This window comes from Agelaius phoeniceus, chromosome 13 (genome assembly GCF_051311805.1).
Source record: "Agelaius phoeniceus isolate bAgePho1 chromosome 13, bAgePho1.hap1, whole genome shotgun sequence".
In the NCBI taxonomy this organism is placed as follows: Eukaryota; Metazoa; Chordata; class Aves; order Passeriformes; family Icteridae; genus Agelaius; species Agelaius phoeniceus.
This window is the reverse complement of record NC_135277.1, coordinates 16,811,879-16,829,049: the sequence shown is the minus strand read 5'-3', so window position 1 is coordinate 16,829,049 and position 17,171 is coordinate 16,811,879. Positions and strand designations below refer to the sequence as shown.

General features: G+C 52.4%; 1 protein-coding gene across 2 annotated transcripts in view; it reads left to right on the top strand.

Annotated features, from left to right (window-relative positions):
* LINGO1 (leucine rich repeat and Ig domain containing 1) overlaps positions 1-17,171 on the top strand; it is a 159,101-nt gene that overhangs the window by 24,461 nt on the left and 117,469 nt on the right. The window contains exon 1 of one of the 2 annotated variants that reach the window (XM_054642014.2): positions 2,648-2,799. The exons of the other annotated variant lie outside the window; for it this stretch is intronic. The gene's annotated coding sequence lies outside the window, so the exon portion shown is untranslated. Of the gene's footprint in view, positions 1-2,647; positions 2,800-17,171 lie in introns of those variants that run through there. 2 annotated transcript variants of the gene reach the window in all.

The window sequence follows — 17,171 nt, the reverse complement described above, 5'->3', positions numbered from 1 at the left end:
TGTGGCCATAGAAACTCCAGCCAGAGCTGTAAAATAGAAACTCTTAACTACAGAGCGGGAGAGGGCAGGAGAGAAGCAGCCCTGGATCCCCTTGATGCCTTGGAGCCTTTTCCCCAACTCTGCCAGGACAAAAGGGGCATCACTCCCCATGAAAGCAAGAACTAGGGGAATCAGGGTGCTAACTGCCCTGGAGCAAGTGCCCATAAACCCCATCTTGCTAAAATCTGGGCTTGGCAGCAGTGACCTGTAACCTTTACAACTGTTGCCTATTTTTTCTTGGCCAAATGAAATTAAAATGGCCAACCAGTGCCATTTCTTTCCTTTAACTTTTCCCTTTCATGTCCACACTTGACCCAAAATAATATTCTTTCTTGATACTCCCTTGCTGGACACTAATTCAATTAATTCAGTTAATTAATTAACACAAGCTGACCTCTTGCATTTCTTGGCCAGGGGCAGCAGGACTTACCACCCACGTGGTGAATCCTCTGCTCTCCTGCCCTTTGTGGCATGGCATCTTCTGCATTCCTTTGCTGGTGGTGAGCATGTCCTCGTCCCGTGCCCCTGAGTCAGCACTCTGCTGCTGGCGTGCTATTTCAGCTTAGGGGGAAAAAAAAAAAAAGAAGAAAGTTTCAGTATTTAAAGTATTTAAGCAGATGGAAAGCCACAAACTACAGTCGGTGGAAGGAGCGTGTTTCATGACTAACAAAATATGCCAGGTAGGCCGTTCCACTTGAGATATTTTCAGGAATATATAATCACTTTCACACATCCTCATAAATTTGCTAAAGTGTTAGTTTTCCCCCATATGGATGGGGAGGATGCAGCATGTCATGACTGTTGCACGGCATCTTGAATGCTGTGTCTTCGTGGTGTAGTTTTTTTTTTTCCTTTATTCCCCCCACCGTGGCTGTAATTGCAATTTTAAGTTTGATTCACCCTTCCTCATAATTAGTGTAGGCAGAAGGTCATCCTTGAACATTGTGGTGAGAGAGCTCCTTGGACAAGGCAGGGCAGAGGAAGCAGCAATTAAATCTCTAATAATACCCCCAAAAAATGGACTGGGGTTGGACTGGAGCAGTGCCAAGGATGCTGTCCCAGTGGGGTACCAGCAGGTGATAAAGGGATGCTCTAGGGGAGCCCCAAAGGCTGCATCCTTCCCACTGAGTTCCTCCGAATAGATGCTCCAGCGTGGCACTGGGGTAAACAAATGCAAAATATTTTGAAGTCATTCAGTCTCAGCATTGGATTCTTTCTTTTCTTTCTAGTATCATGGCAAAATTAAATAAAAGGACCCGTTTTCTGCATGTTATTGATCTTTCACTCAAAATCTGGGCCCTTTTCCAGGAAAAATGAGCCCTTTTGTGAACAAAGAGACAGGCACCTTCCCAACAAAAGTCAGCTTTCAAATCCAATGTTCTGTGTGTTTGAAAATTCATGTTTCTGATAGGAAAATATCAATTTCACTCAAATTTGCAGAGCAATGATGTGGTGGGGGGGAGATGGCCCTGAATGGATTGATGAGAACTTGAAGGCCAGATTGCCAGAGGGATTTAAAAGCAAAAGAAAAAGCAACCTTGTCACTGATTTTGAGCAGCTTGTGTTTGAATCCAGAGCCAGGCTGTTGGGCTGGAGCTGGCCCTGCTGTCCTTTTCTCTTGGGGACCTAGAGCCTTCACTGTACACTGTGCATGTGGCAGGAGGGCTCAGCCCATTTCTCCTGACCAAATCCCAGACTCAGTGGTTTATATACCCTTTTTTTAAAACATGCTGGTGGCTGGAGTCAGGCTCTGAGTTAGTGTGTGTGCTGGCCTTGCTCCGTTACCCTGGTTGGGTGCCCCACTGAGAGCTTCCTGCTGGTGTCTCAGACAAGCTGGGCTTTGCCAGCAATGTCTTACAGGTTAATTTGTCAAATCTCTGTAGCTAGATTATTTGTTGGTGGAGCCCTTGAGGATTGCTGGGGAGGAGATGCGTTACGCTCCCTTGGACCGTGCTACCACACACATGCTCAGCTGTCAGGCAGGGCTGCTGAGCTGGGTGTCCTAAATGTTCTCATAGTGCACCCTATGACACTGCTCCCATGGTAATGAGGGTGGCTGTGTTCCCTTGCCACTGCATCCTTCAAGAGAAAGTAAATTGGTTTTTTTTATGTATTCTCCCTGTGCCAGCAGTGGTGCTCCATCCTCGCTGTGACGTGGGGGGATGGAGGTAGTGCTGGCTCAAGGGCATCATTCCCAGCGCTGTCCATCATAGAATCATGGAGTGCTTTGTGTTGGAAGAGACCTTAAAGATCTCATTTCACCTCCCTAGTGTGTGCAAGGACACCTTCCACTAGATCTTGCACCCTGCTCCTTGTCCACTGCTACATGGAAGGTTTGCCTGGTACCTGAGCAGAGAATTTCCCCCCTGCCCCACGGGATTGCTCCCGGGGCTTTGCTCCCGGGCTGCGTGTGTAAACTTGCTTATCTTTGGAAAGGCACGGCGGCGCTGACAAGCGGTGCAGGAGATGGGGGCAGTAGGTGGATCGTTTTTAGCAGCGTGCACGCACGGAGCAGACAGCTTGGGCATGTTCCAAAACACTTCCCACGCCCCCAGGCTGAATTTTAAGAAGCTGGGGCATCTGCACGTTCAAAACGCTACGGGGTGGAAGGGAAAAAAGGAAAAAAATCCCCAAGGCAGGCAGAGCAGCCAGCGCGTGGAAGGGGCAGGCAGCACCCAAAGGCTGATGTCTTGCTGCGGAAGGGAGTTTGTTGCAAAGGCTGAGCAGCTCCAAGCCGCTCTCCGGAGGGGCAGAGCACAGGTGAGCGTGGAGCAGCGGGCGCTGGCTTACAAGCTGGTCTCGCTCTTGGTTGAGTGGGGGGAATGGGAAGAGGAGCTTGAATTACCCAGGAACAGCGCCCGGGTGAGTGCCTGTTCATCCTGTCCAGTTGGGGTGGTGCAGCTTTTGAGGAGCCCCACACATTTGGGGGCCCCAGAGTCTTGCAGTAAAAGGGGGGTTAGTGGGGGAGGTAGTCCTGTCTTCCTTATGGTGATGGGAATGAGTCCTGTGCTCAATCCACTTTTGGTGTTTCAAGGGACTGCCTGGGATCCTGCCCATTAATAGCAGGAGATGCCCCACTGATTTCTTTTTGTGGGGAAGCCATGGTATGCAGGACCAGCTTCATCCCCTTCTGCATCTCCTGGGGAAGCTGAAATAAGCAGGCAGTGGGCAGGGATTGATGTTGGGAACACACAAGCTCCGGGCTTGCACTGGCTAGCTGAGGACTATTTCTGCCCTGCCAAAGGCTCCTTGGGGCAGGGTGGGATATCCAGCCCAAGCAGGGAACTCTGAGGGATGGGGGAACAACCTGTGTGTACAGTCCAGCAGAGTCTTGGATCCCCTGGAGTGATGATCTGGAGTTCCTTTCTGAGTGCTGGTATAGCTTTGGATAAAGTAGCTTCAGCTGTGATGGTTGGGAGCTTTCGGGCTGGTTCTCAGCTTACATGGTGAGAACAGCCCCAGTTCTTGCTGTTGCTGCTCCCTTGGGATCCAAGGTCCCTGCTTCTGGTGGTGTGGGGCCTCGGATGTCTTGCACTGAAGCATCAGGAAGGGATGGGTGTAAATCTGGAGAGCCCAAGGTGCCGTCCGTGTTCCTCAGATCAGGATCCGGTGTGCGCTCTGTGATCCAAGGGTGGGGAACAAGCCCGTCTGCACGTTCCATTGAGCTCCTGTTGGTGCTGCTGGCGAGGAGGATGATGGTGTGGCATCCTGGCAGCCTGAAGCCATCCTGGTAGGGTGGCTGGGCTCTGACTGCTCCCTCCCATCTCGCTGGGCCAGGCACTGGGGGATGCTCCTCCCGACGCATCACGTGCACAAGGGGCATCTTCCCAGTGCTGCCCGTGGCTGCCTCCCGTGCTGCTCCTGCCTCCTGTGCCTCTCCTGCCTCCCGTGCCACTCCTGCCTCCTGTGCCCTCCCGTGCCACTCCTGGCTCCCATGCTTCTCCTGCCTCCCATGCCATTCCTGCCTCCTGTGCCTCTCCTGCCTCCCATGCTGCTCCTGCCTCCCATGTCATTGCTGCTTCCTGTGCCACTCCTGCCTCCCGTGCCACTCCTGCCTCCTGTGCCCTCCCGTGCCACTCCTGCCTCCCATGCTGCTCCTGCCTCCTGTGTAATTGCTGCTTCCCGTGCTGCTCCTGCCTCCCGTGCCACTCCTGCCTCCCGTGCCTTTCCTGCCTCCTGTGCCACTCCTGCCTCCTGTGCCACTCCTGCCTCCCGTGCCTCTTCTGCCTCCCGGCGCTCAGCTCTGGCAGTGTGCAGCTCTGCCCTTCTCCTGGCAAAGCCAATGGCTTATTGAAATGGGACGTTTGCCTGGTGAGGAGACAGGGAAACTAGTGAGGAGTGAATACTAGAGAAGTCCTGGGGGGAGATTTAAATGCCTCCAAGATCAGAGCTTTTTTCCTTTCATTCTGGGAAGAGAAGACTTCTTGGGAAGCCTCCACTTCCTAGGTATCCCTCCAGAAGAGGCTAAAACAGATTCTAAGTTATGCACTTTGTAAGTCTCTTGGTACCAGCAGAAGTAGTGCTCTCCATGGTGTCCTCACATGCCTGGTAGCCTCATGGCAAGAGCATCTTCTTGGCAATAGGTGTTCCTGGGGTCCTTCTGTCCCTTGTCCCTCGGGTGGGCAGGAGTACCTTAGCACTCTGGCACCCAGGGGAGGAGTAAAGGCCCTCCTGGTGCTAAACACAAGATGTGCTTCTATGCCCTCCAGGGTGAGGAGGAGGAGGAAGGCAGAGAGGGATGGGGATGGACCTGGTGTGCCCCAGGGGACTGGCTTGTTTCTGCTAATTAGCAGTGTAACCAGCCGTGGCACAGCCCAGGGCTCCTGGCAGATAATTACCTTGCTGGGTGCTGGGAAGGGAGCAGAAAGACTTGCTGTCCATGGGGACTTGAAAACCTCCCCATTCTTGAACAGATTTGGGAAAGGCAGCTCAAAAAGAATAATATGGATATATATTTTAACAGAGCAATTTCTGCCAGGCAGGCAGGCCAATTTGTTACTGAGGTGACACATTTGGTTTTAGCTATAAGAATCAAGATTTTTCGGCTTTTCTCCTTTTTCAGTCCCTAGGGCAGGGGTTGGCTAAGTCATAGAGAAGCTGGGGGTTTGCATGGGAACAGGCTTGGGGCTCTGGCTTCCTCCTGACCAAGCATTTATGGGTGTTTCATAGAGCAGGGGGAGAAAAATAAATCTGGGAGTGGCCCCAGTCTGCTCACTGCAGCTTGGTGAGGTTTCCATTCCAGGGTATCCTGCCATCCTGTGCTGTGTGTGGATGTGCAGATCCTGTGCTGTGTGTGACTGTGCAGATCCTGTGCCCTCCCTGTGCTGTGTGTGGATGTGCAGATCCTGTGCTGTGTGTGGCTGTGCAGACACTGCCCCAGGGCTGCCGGGGGTCCTGCCCCAGGGCTGGCTGCTCTGCCAGCCTGGGGATGGCTCCCTGGAGCTGCCCAGGGGTCCCTGCTGGCGCTGCCAGGGCTGTGCCAGGCAGGGCTGTCCCTCGAGTGCTCCTTGTGCCTGACGGGTGGGATTGCTGCTGGCCAAGGAGCATCTGTGCTCTCCTCACACCTCTTGTTGGGGCCAGGGACCTCATTAGCTGCTTCCATCTCCTCTCTCCTCTGTTTATCTCCAGGTTTTCAAACGTTTGTCTGATTTTTTTTTTTTATTATGTCTTTTTTTTTCCTGGCTTGAAGGGAGAAATGATTGTGTGAGTCATGATAGGGCCTGACAGCTCCCTGTGTGCCCTGCCAGGCTCTACTGAAATTGGGGCTGGGGGGCAGGGCTGCAGTGACTGCTGCCCATCCAGGTCCTGTTGCAGAGGGACACGGGATGGGGAGTGGGGAACAGGCATCACAGCCTTTCCCCCTCATCACCCATTAACCCTTTGGTCTGTGGTGCTTGGCAGAGGGTCTGGCAAAGCTCAGGCCTCCAAGGAGGGATTGCAGGCAGATTTGTGATTCTCCTTGGGAGAACAGAGGGAATGTCATGACACTGGGTGGCAGGAGAGCAGCAGGGTGGGAACAGCTTGAGCTGAAAGCCCAGTGTAGCCAGCCCTGCTTCTGTCCACTGTCTGTAGGAGATTTGGGGCCATGCTGAACTAGAGGAAAGCTCTTGGCCACATGCATGTGCCTTGTCCAGGAACAGGCTGAGATGACAGGCTCGTCTGGTCAGTGGATTTGTCCCCATTCCAGAGCACCCAGGATGTCTGCTTCCATGCAGAGTGGGGTCCCAGGATGGTGCTCCCCATGGCATCTCCCTGCTGAAGGAGCACAACCACCATGTAACAAGCACAGAAGGATGCAGGGGATGGCAATCCCACCTCTGCCTCCTTGGTAAGGGCTGGGGGTGCCAAACTGCATCTCTCCATCTGCCAGCCCTGCCTTGTTGGCCACCTCAGTCCCCCTTCCTCCACAGCCCATCTCCCTCTGGAGAGCCAGCAGTAACTCTTAGTCAGTGCTGTCTCACGGACCATTACTTTGGAAATCCCAGGGAGAAGGGTGCTTGCCCATGGTCCTTTGTGGCTGGTGCCATCCTCTGCAGCCCATTGCCACCCAGGCACTGCTGACTTGGAGGGCAGGGTCATCCTCACCTCTTCCTCACTGCTCCAGGATGATCCCAGCATCTTGCCTGTGCTTTTTATAGCCCGTGCTTCCCAGCAGGCTCACCAGCTGACCTGGATACGGCCACACCGCATTTGGGCTGAGCTCCCCTGCTCCCTCTGCTCCCTCTGTGCTGGGGTGGGCTGCTGCTTTGTCAGTGCTCATTGGCACCCCAGGTTGCTCTCACAAAGACAGAAGCATCCGTCATCCTGCTCTTGCGTCAAGCCTTTCCAGTCCAGGCTGGGTAACAGGGATTGTTGCGAGCACGCGCCTCCGGATCTCTGCTCCACGGGGATCCCTTCTCTTTAGCAGGTGCTTTTTCTCCCAGATGCTGTTCTGCAGAGAGGAAACAGGGACAAATTAGCATCCCTGGCATTTCTGGCTTTCCCCGCTCCTTGCCTGCCAGCTTCCCCTCCCTTCTCTTTTTAAAGATATTCAGGTCATGCCTGGAATTAGGGCTCCCTGAACTGCAGTGAAAGAGCATTTAAACTGCTTACCATCGATTAGATGGAGTAGTTGGGGTTTGGTTTGTACCCCACCTCTGTTCTCAGCTTTGGATGGGCGTTCACAGCACATTACTCCTTCTTTCAAGGCCTTTGCCATCATGGGCTGCTCTTCCCTGCACAGGTGGGTCTGGGGCCCCTGGGAGCTGCTCCCTACTTTGCACCCCGCCAGCAGCCAGCTGCTCTCGACACAGAGACCTTGCAGGAAAGCATTTTATTTAGCCAGCTTCGTTTATCGCAGCGCTCCGGCTGGGATTAGACACAGATAAGACGATCGATAAATCCTCCTCTTGGCTGAGATGTGCCGTGAATTTTTTGGGAAAGGGTAGAGAAAGGAGGGCACCAATTCAAAGGCAGCAGGACTGGCTGGAGGTGAGGGAGGGGACAGCTAATGCTTCGAGGTGGTGGCACAGAGGCGACCCTGCTGTGATGCCACCGGCAGTTTTGAAGAAGCCGTGTGTACGTGGTAGAGAGAAAAGAAACCCCGCGCTGCTGCTGCGGCTGGTGTGACTGTACCGCCAGGGAAAGTAGGTCAGGCTGTGCTGCAGAGCCCAGCTCAAGCCCCCAGCACAGCAGGACACCCACCCCTCCCCAGATCCCCTCAGCTCTGCTCACAGCCAGCCACAGCCAGCCCTGCCCCAAAGGCAGCTGCTCTGGGGCTGGGCTGGCATCAGCCCCTCACCCCGGTGTCTGGGCGGCTCTTTGGTCCTGCTCTGGTGGCTCTGGGTGAGGGTGGCAGTGTGGGAGCCGTGCAGGAGGAGAGGCAGAGATAGAGGGAGGGGAGAGGAGACAGTGCTGCCTCTCCCCTGCCTGCATCCCTCAGCTGCTCTCCTGCATCCAGTGAGGATCTGTCTGCAGGAGCGATGTAGGGTGCAACCCCAGCATCAGAAAGGAGCAGCTGTTTCTCCATCTCCCCAGAATTTTGAGGTCTCCCACTAGCTGGGGGTGGGAAAAGCTCAGGGACATCACCCTCCCTCCTCCCGCCCCTTTCTGGGACTATTTTCTGCATTGTCAGGGAGATTTGGGGAGGAAGAAAAAATGGTTAAAGGCAGAGACTAACACCTCAGTCTGCAGGGATTTTGGGTGTCTCATATGGATTTAAAAGCCTCCTCAGAGGGGAAGGGGGAGCAGGACAGGACAAATGATGGGATTCCTGCGGATAGGACTCAGGCAGGACTGGAGGACGTCCTAACTTGGCTCAGGAGGATGGCTTGTTCCATCATCACTTTCAGGAAGGTTTCTTGGCTGCTAGGGAGAGGGGAAAATTAAGATGTGTTTTCATGACAGAGGTGTTTCAAGTGCAAATCCAGTGTGTGCTGTAGCTCTAGGAACCCGTTGGGAGATGAAAGGAAACTCTGGAATTGCCTTTGCCACTGGACACGGCTGGGCTGTCACTCCTGGACATTTTGTGGGGAGGGATGCTGTGGGGCTGGATCACAGCCACAGGAGCATGGCCTGTGACTGCCAGGCTCAGGGAGGTGACACCAGTGCCATGACCCAGAGGTGGGCAGGGACACTGTGTCCTGCAGCAAGGACCTGACTGATGTGAGAGGGCTGGTGGTGAAGATGCAATGAGCTGAGCAAGGAATAAATTGAGTGTGTACATCACAGGCAGGTCTGGGCTTTATTGATTTTCAATGAAAGGCTGTGTCATGAATTTTTCTTTCCCACTGTATTTGCTGGAAAGTTGCATCTGGTCTCCAAGCATTAACCACTAACTAGAGAGCTCATTTTTCGCCCCCCAGGAGCTGCCCCAGGGGGAGGCGGGTTTGCACATGGTCTGTTTAAGGGTGTGATGGATGCAGCAGCTTTACTAATCCAGCATCAGAAGAGAAGGCCAGTATTAGCAGTGGAAAATGTTCTGTCCAGCAGTTCAAGTGACTCATTGCCGAGGGGATGCATGTGTGATGTGTCTTGTTTGATGGGCTGCTCCAGGATCCATCGGGAATGGTGTCCTGCTGTCCCCAAGAGGGACAGGGCATCATCTGGGTGTTGTCACTGCTTTTGCTGGTTTGCCTTTCCTCTCAATGACAGGAGGACTCTCAAAGAGAGGGAGCATATTCCCTATGGTAAAACCCTTTTGGAAGCTCCTGTTGCATCCTGCTTTTAAACTGGTGTTCAGAATTTGGAGCATCTCTTTAATCTTGAAGTCATTGTTTTTAAACATTAAAGAACATTTGGGAATGAGTGTAGCACAAAATGTTTTAGGAGACATTTCTCCCTATCTTCAGAAACTCTTACAGATCTTCTTTGCTTCCTTATGAATGTGTTGAGGACTTAGGGGAAAACGTTGAAACCAGTTGAGGGATTTAAAAGCAGATAACCAATGGAGAAAGTTGGAGAGGTTTAGGATGGGTTTGTCTGGAAAAGAGGTAATAGGGAGGAGGTGTTTGGCTAGAAAAGAGGTGATGGAGAGATGTTTTACCAGGTTTTGAGTAGCACTGTGCAGTGAGATGTGCAGCGACAGCAGCTTGTGTCCTCACAGGGAGAGGCTGGCAAGACTTGCAGGGTTGGGAACTTGGTTGGAAATACCCTGGAAGGGTTAATTCTGGTGCCTGGATATAACTGGATGCACTGAAGCTGAAGTGGAGCAGTATGCAAATCTATCCACTTTCATAAACTGCTTAATTAGGCGAATGTTAATGAGACGTTAATTACTGTTGTGCCGGCGAATCCCACGGAACGGAGATTATGTTTCTCTTCAAACATCCAGTCTTAATTATAACTTGTGCTTAATTCCACTGTCTTGCTTGGGACGGAGCTGGGTAGGGAGGATGAGTGCCAGCTCCCATGGCTGCCCGCCTGCAGAGCATCTCCCATCCCTGCCCATGCCATGGTGCTGGCTCTGGGACATTTGGGATGGAGCTGTGGGGGCAGCAGGGGCTGCTTGAGGACAGTGGCTCTGAATGCTTTGTTTGCAGCCATCTCCTTGTGCTCAGGTCCAGCCCAGCAGCAAACCCTCCAGTTGTGAGCAGGCCAGGGTGGGAAGTCTCATGTCATGTGTAAGAGCAACCATGCTTTTCCTTTGTGGGCTTGAGAAGCCTTTGTGAAGTCCCTGTTGGTGCCCTGTGCACCCCAGGGATGTCACATTGCTCTGCTCTGGAGATGCCTGCCCTAACTGGTCAGACTGGGGTAGGAAACTTGAGCATGTGCCTTGTCCTTCCTTCCTCACTTTCTACCTGCCTTGGTCTTCCCAGTAGGACTGCAAATGCATTCTGTTGTCTGTGATTTCTAGTTCCTGTATGGGTTTTTGTGGCAAATTGCCAGAGGTCTTGCTTCCAGAGTGCCTGGCACACATGAATATTTTTAAAGTATGGCTTCCACTTGGAGATCAGCAAGAGATCACAGCAGAGATGAGCAGAGAAATGGCATCCCATTTTCAATTTGAACTCCTATTATTATTATTATTATTATTATTATTATTATTATTATTATTATTATTATTATTATTTTACATGGCTTTCATTAAAGTTCAGGATAATATAATGCCTTCAAATGAGGTATAGTGAGCCATGGAATCTGCATCCTCAGGGGCTTTTGGCTGGTTTTCCTCTGTGCTTTGCTGGTTCGCTGGAACCTCTGAGCAGGCTTGTCTGGCTCGTTCTCATTGCTGCCAGCTGGGTAGCAGAGAGGACAGCACCTTAAGGCTGAAACATGAGATTTGGGCTCCATCAGAGCTTTGGGTACCCCTGAGGAAGATTTCTTCCAGTGGCCAGGCTCTTGTCCCCAGGGAGGTGTTTGCGTTGCCACTGCTGGTGGTGGGAGAGCCCATGGGCTGCCTGCTCTGCTCCTCCTGGCATGAGCTTCACAGGATTTTAATCACACATACAGTGGCATCTGCATGCTCAGGGCTTGTCGCCAGAAACCTGCAGCTGAGAGCAGTGACAGTCCTCATGCCAGGCCCTCTCTGATGGCCGGCGGTGTCTGGGGAAGCTGCCCCGGGGCCGGAGTCACTTTGGATTTCCTCTGCAGAAAGCGTGTTGTCCCCGGAGCGGTGATTCTCCGCATTGGGTGTTTTCAATTACAAAGGGTGTCAGTTTAGGTTTCGTTTCCTGTGTTTTCTTCTTTCCTTCCCTCTGTTCTGACTCTGCTGTTTGATTTCCAGACAGGTTTGATATTTCCTCTCCCAGCAAGCCGGCAAGTCCTGGGGACTTTGGTGGGCGGCTCCTTTGATCGCAGGACAGTCCCAGTGAGAGGGATGGGCTGGGCTGGAGGACCAGGAGCCGACAGGATAGGGGCAGCACCCATGGGGGTGGCACCACCAGGGCTCAGGGCAGCTCTGCGTGCCTCCTCCAGAATCATCGGAACATGAAGTTTTTAATCTCCTAAAAAGATTTTCTACCAGAAGAAATGTGTCCAGCAGCCAGGGAGTTTTGCCTTTTTTTTCTTCTCTGCATTCTGCATCTCTCAGTGTTGAAACATTTGTTAATTAATGAAGAATTAATTAATAGCAATTTCTTTAATTTTTGAAAATGGCAGGATCTAGCCGCGTATCCACTTGCAGAGCTGCCTGCTGCTCCCTCCTCCCCTCTTGCAAATCTCCAACAAACAGAGCCCAGCACAATCAACAGCTGCGTGGGAGGCAGAGCCAGCACTCTGCCTATGATTCCAACCAAATACAGTGTGTTTGGGAAACATGGGGACACCAAAGCCAGCTCAAGGGGACTGAGAGAGGTCACTGCCTGTGTTGAGCCCCACTGCTAAGATGCCTCCGTGTGTTGGTGGTTCCTGTGCTGCTTTTCAGAGCCCAGAAAATACCACAAGCAGGACCAGGTGCTCCAGTGCAGCCCCCCAGGGTGCCAGTACCTGGGGTGGGTGCCCAAGGGGACATCACAGGCAGAGAAGCAGGCAGGAGAGGAGAAGCTTTCACTCTGTGTTCTGCCTGCAGCTGCTTGTCACTTCCAATTGCTGAGCCCAGCACCTGCTGGCTTTAAAATAAAATAAAAGAAGGACAGAGGAGAAAGGAGGATTTGGCTAAACATCTAAATTAGCCTTATTGTGCTGGGAGCTGAACTGGGCGTGGGGTAAATCCATTCCCACAGCACAGTGTGTCTGTACTGAGTAAGATGTTGAGGGATAAATGACTGCTTTTCATACATTATCATGGCCTGACAGCCATGAGGCAGACAGAGGCAGTGCAAAGGTGATAAATGAGAAAGTTTGAGTAAACAAAGTCTAGATGTCTCTCATTAGTGGGAAAGGAATTCCCTTTACCACAAGTCCTTGGGCTTGTGCAGTTGGGATTGCTCCTGCCCTCTGTTTTGCTTTTTTAAAAATGCCTGATAATTTGTTTCTTATTTACCTTTGCTTGCCAGGTTGATGCTATGATACATGGGTTGTGTGCTGGGTGTGGGGCTCTCTTGCAGTGCTGGGTGAGTGCTTGGGGATGCTGGTGGGGGATAGAGATGCTCCTGCAGACGTCAAGGCAAGGAGATGTGCAAAAGGGACTGCTCAGGGCTGTGGGAGGAAATCCCTGCGCCTCCAGGCAAGGGAGGGGAAGAAGTGTCTCCCTGGCAATCAGCCAGAACCAAGAAAGCAGGTCTTCAGCAGGAACCTGCAATATTAAATAGTCTTTTAATGAAAAATACATCTGCTGTTGAGCTGCCTCGCAGCCCGAGATGTGAGCGTGCTTTTTGGTTCCACAATAGCTGCTGCACGACCTTTTATTTTACAATATTTGAAACAAAACTGGAATCTATTTTTAATCCTTTCCCTTTTCCCCTTTCAGTCTTCTCTTGTCACTCAGCCATCACACTAATCCTGCAAAAGCTCAGTCAGGGTTTGGGAGAGGCCAAGGGCCAGGTGCGTGCCCAGCTTAGAGCAGGAAGTCGACCCATCCCTGCATGGTCCCTCTGCCCAGTGACCCTGGCTCAGGCTGTCCTGCTCAGGGCTGCTTTGCAAAGACAGAGCTTTGCCTGCTGCCCTTTAGTAGCTCTACCTTTTCAAGGAGGGGGAGATTTTGTTTTTACTGCTGGATGTGGGGCAGACCAGGCAGGATCTCCTCAGCCTGGATTTCAGATTGTCTTATGGCAATCCTGCCCAGAGGCAGAGGTAAAGGCTGGGTCACAACAGTTTGCACTTTGCTAATGCTTTTCATGGTGGGATTTCTTAGCAATTCCCAGAGAAACCAGCCTTTGCAAAGCCCATCCTGCTAGTGAGGAGCAGAAGGAGCTGGGGAGGTGAACTGAGGTCCTGTGCAGGCTATACCTGCTGATGGCACATTTTGACATCCCTAGCAGTGGTTGTGTGTTTCAGCAGTGTCTGGCCCTGCCAGTGCCATGGGCAGCCCCCAGAGCTGCCTTGCCCTTCCTCCACCCACTGCCTGCAGCCACAGAGGCCCCATTTATCTAGAGCAATGACTAACTATAGAAAAATAACAGTAAAGAAAAGGTATGTGAGAAACATCTGTGAAATAATAACAAGATCCTGGGGATGGAGCTGCTTTCATCTGGGAGCTCTTTGAGAACTGCGGGTTGTTCCTGTCCCTTGTTAGAGAGGGAGCCGGGCAGCGATGCCCGCTCAGATCTTTCTTTCCTTTCAAGATCTCCCATGGCATCCCACAGGCTGGTGAGCCTGGGCCTTGCCAGCACATCCCTCCTGCTGCCCGCTGCTGAACTGGTTTTTAATCCTTCTAATCAGCCCCACATCCAAGGCCAGTGGCAGTGGCAGAGCTGGGTTCATCCAAGGCCGTCGTGCCCTCTTGCATCCCGAGTGAAGAACCTGGCAGGGCTGGGAGCTGTGGAGTATGGAAACCCCATGTCTGGCCTAGCTTTGTAAGGCTGAGCTGCCAGCTTTGCAGCCAGTCTCCTCCCAGCCAGGGTAGATGCTGCTTTATGCTTGTGCCAGGTTTGCTCCAGACCCTTGGGGAACACCCAAGCAGTGCAAGTACTGGCAGGCACTAGCTGGCTGGCTGGAAAATGTCCATCAAAACTTCATTTCCTGAGAAAAATCTGGTTTGGTCAAGCTAAAACACTTGTGGGATTCTGTGTTGAAACCTGTGGAGGCTTTTGATGCTCCCACATTGGTGCAGAGGAGTATGGACTCTCAGGGGTGGACTAGAGAGAGCTGCCCCATGAACAGCCCTGTGAGCAGCCCCAGAGCAGAGTAAACTATGAAGGGACCCCCCTGGCAGGTGCTGGGGAGCAGGAAGAAGGATGGGGGGCTCAGGATTACACATGGAAAGCCCAGTGCTGGCCATGCTTGGGCAGAGCTGCTGTTTCTATGTGAAACCTACATTGCTCTGCCCTTCTCCAGTGCCTGCCTGGCTGTTAATGTGTGGTTATTTGCACATGGCTTGTGAGGGCTTTCAGTGTGGTCCCTGGTTGGACTTTTCCTATAATAAAATAATTTGCTGCTCTGGAAGGAGGCGTTTCTGTGAGTGAGGATTAAGGTGTATTTCAGTGTTTGCCTCTTGGTCTGTGGCATGCAGGGATGTGTGGGTAAAATGTGCTGTGTCTGATTTTGAGGCTCAGTAGTTGAAATGCCTCATGTTGAGCTCAGGAGAGGAGGGATTTCTGCAGATTGCTGGAGGTAAAAGGTGGGGCAGTGCAGGAGGAACTGTGTTACATCCACAAGGTGAGCTGGGGGTCTTGTGGGCTTGTCACCTTGGAAGTGAAAAGAGTGGTGACCTTCTGAGCCTCCAAGAGCATGTTTGGACAGCAGTGAAATATCCATCATGTGATTTCAGGTGTGGATACACACATACACTGCAGTACACGAGAGCAGGACATGGCCCAGGGCCTCCAGTGGGGATGCAGGAGGCCAGAAGCAGAGTTCTCTAAGGCTAATGAAGATGCCTTAGCAGATGATTAGCTTTGCAAGCAGCATTCCTGTGCACTGGAAACAGGGATTATGGAGTTCACACTAAGCCCTTGGAGACCTGGAGCAGGAGTGATCTGTGTGTCACAGTGCTGTTATTGGCAAGGGTGGCTTCACTGCCTATCATCTGGCTTTGCTGACTTAGCTCTGTGGACCATTGCCAAACACAAAGCATCTTCTCCTTGGCCGTGGCCAACCCACCTACTTGGAGTGGGTGATGATTTGTTTGTTCTTCAGCTCAGCTGGAAAAAATTAGTGTCCTTGTGGGAGGGTGGGAAGAGAGGGCGTCACAGGGTGGCATCTCCTGAGGAAAGAAGCGGATTGCTGGGCTCAGGAGTTCAGCTGGAGCAATGTTCAGTGTCCCACTGCCATGTCAAGGTGGTCCTGTTGGGCTCCTTTGTTGGGCTGGGGCAGCACTGCCTGTCGGGTTCGGTCAACTCATCCCCTCCAAGGTCCTGAGAGAGCTGCACACAATGGCAGAGCCCCCCATCTTCACTCCTGGGGGTGTGGGGGTGCTCTTGCCTGGCCTGAAGGCCCCTAGAGCAGCGAGGCTCTCCTCAGTGTGCTGCCACTTCCCCAGGGCTCAGCCCAACCCGGCTTTCCCAGTGCTGGTGTGTGTGGCACAGAATGAGGCGTAGTTCCCTTCTTGGCTTCTGACGCTGTCAAGGCGAGAAGTGCTTGTCATGCTCCTGATTGAGATGGGAAGCATCCTCAGGACTTGGCAATGCATCCCTGCAGAGCTGTGCTGCTCATGGCAAGGCTCCCAGGGCTCCAACAGCAGCCGTGCTGGCAATGCCCGTGGCTGCCAGCCTTCCTGCTGCTGCTGATCCAGCTGCAGATTCCCCTTGGTGCCACCACTAGCATCACAGAATCACAGAATCACAGAATGATGAGGTTGGAAGAGACCACTAAGATCGAGTCCAACCTATGCCCTAACACTTCACCTAGACTCTAGCAGCACCAAGTGCCATGTCCAGTCTTTTTTTAAGACACATCCAGAGATGGTGATTCTACCACCTCCCTGGGAAGAGCATTCCAGTACTTTATTATTCTTTCTGTGAAAAATTTTTTCCTAAACATAAATCACCAAATCCCTTCTGTGGCAGACACAGACATGCAGTGGTTTAGGGACATGCAGGTTTTAGGAGCTTTTTAAAGAAAAAATCTGGAAAGCATGCCTTTGGCCCCAGAGCTGCTGCCCAGAGAACTGGAGCAGGAAGGAGGGGGAAGGTGCTGTGCAGGGAGAGAAGAGATATCAAATGGAGATGTGGGGTGTGGGAGGGAAAGACTGCCCTGGCTGCCACCTCTGCCAGTGAGCATCCCTCCCCCTGTGCTGGCAGCCCCACCACTGCCAAGGCTGAGAGAAGATTTGCATTAGAGGTGCAGTGCTGCTGCCCTGCTCTCCTGGCAGGAAAGCTGTGGAGCAACTGGAATTCTGATTCCCTGGGAACCTGTAAGAGCAGCATCACTCCAGGTCAAGGACTAAATCCATTACAGAGAAGCACTTGGGGGAAAGCCCTGGCTGTGATGCACATGGATGCTGATGCATTAAAACCATTTCCCGTGGAGATCTTCCACAAGGCAGGCAGGGAGAGGGGTCGGGCACAAACCTGTCCCTGGAACTGCTCCAGCACTAATGGCTTGCCCAGCAAGTCAAGGGCATCCTGGTCATCAGCCTGGTGCTGGCTGGAGAAAAAATCCCTCCAGCCCTCAGCCTGCAGCCCCTCTGAGGCCAGAGGTGGCTGAGACCCTTCCCCTCACCGTGCCTCTGGGTCCTGTGGAGCTGAGCTGCTGCTCCACCAGCAGGTTATCAAACCTGAGGAGGTTTTTCCAGCCATTTCTTTTCCAGCCACAAGTGTTGCACAGGTCAGAAAAAATCCATTCAGAGTGATCCTGGTCGGCTCTGAGCACAGATGGTACCTGGGTCCCTGGAAGGTCGCTTTTCCTTGCTGGGATGGCTGCCTGCACATGAGGTACAGGCAGGAGCAGGCAGCTGTGCTGTGCCACTTTCTTCCTAGGTGTTGCCTAACAACTGAGAGATGCAGAGAGCTTTAGAAAACCCCCTAGATTATCAGCCCTTTCCTAGAATGGGTTCTGGAGTCGAAGCAATCAGCCATTCTGATTTGCTTTGAAAAACATGTATTTTCAGTATTCATGTATTTTTCCCTTCTCTTCCCTTCCATCTTGCATCCCCACACACTTCCTTTCATTCCCCT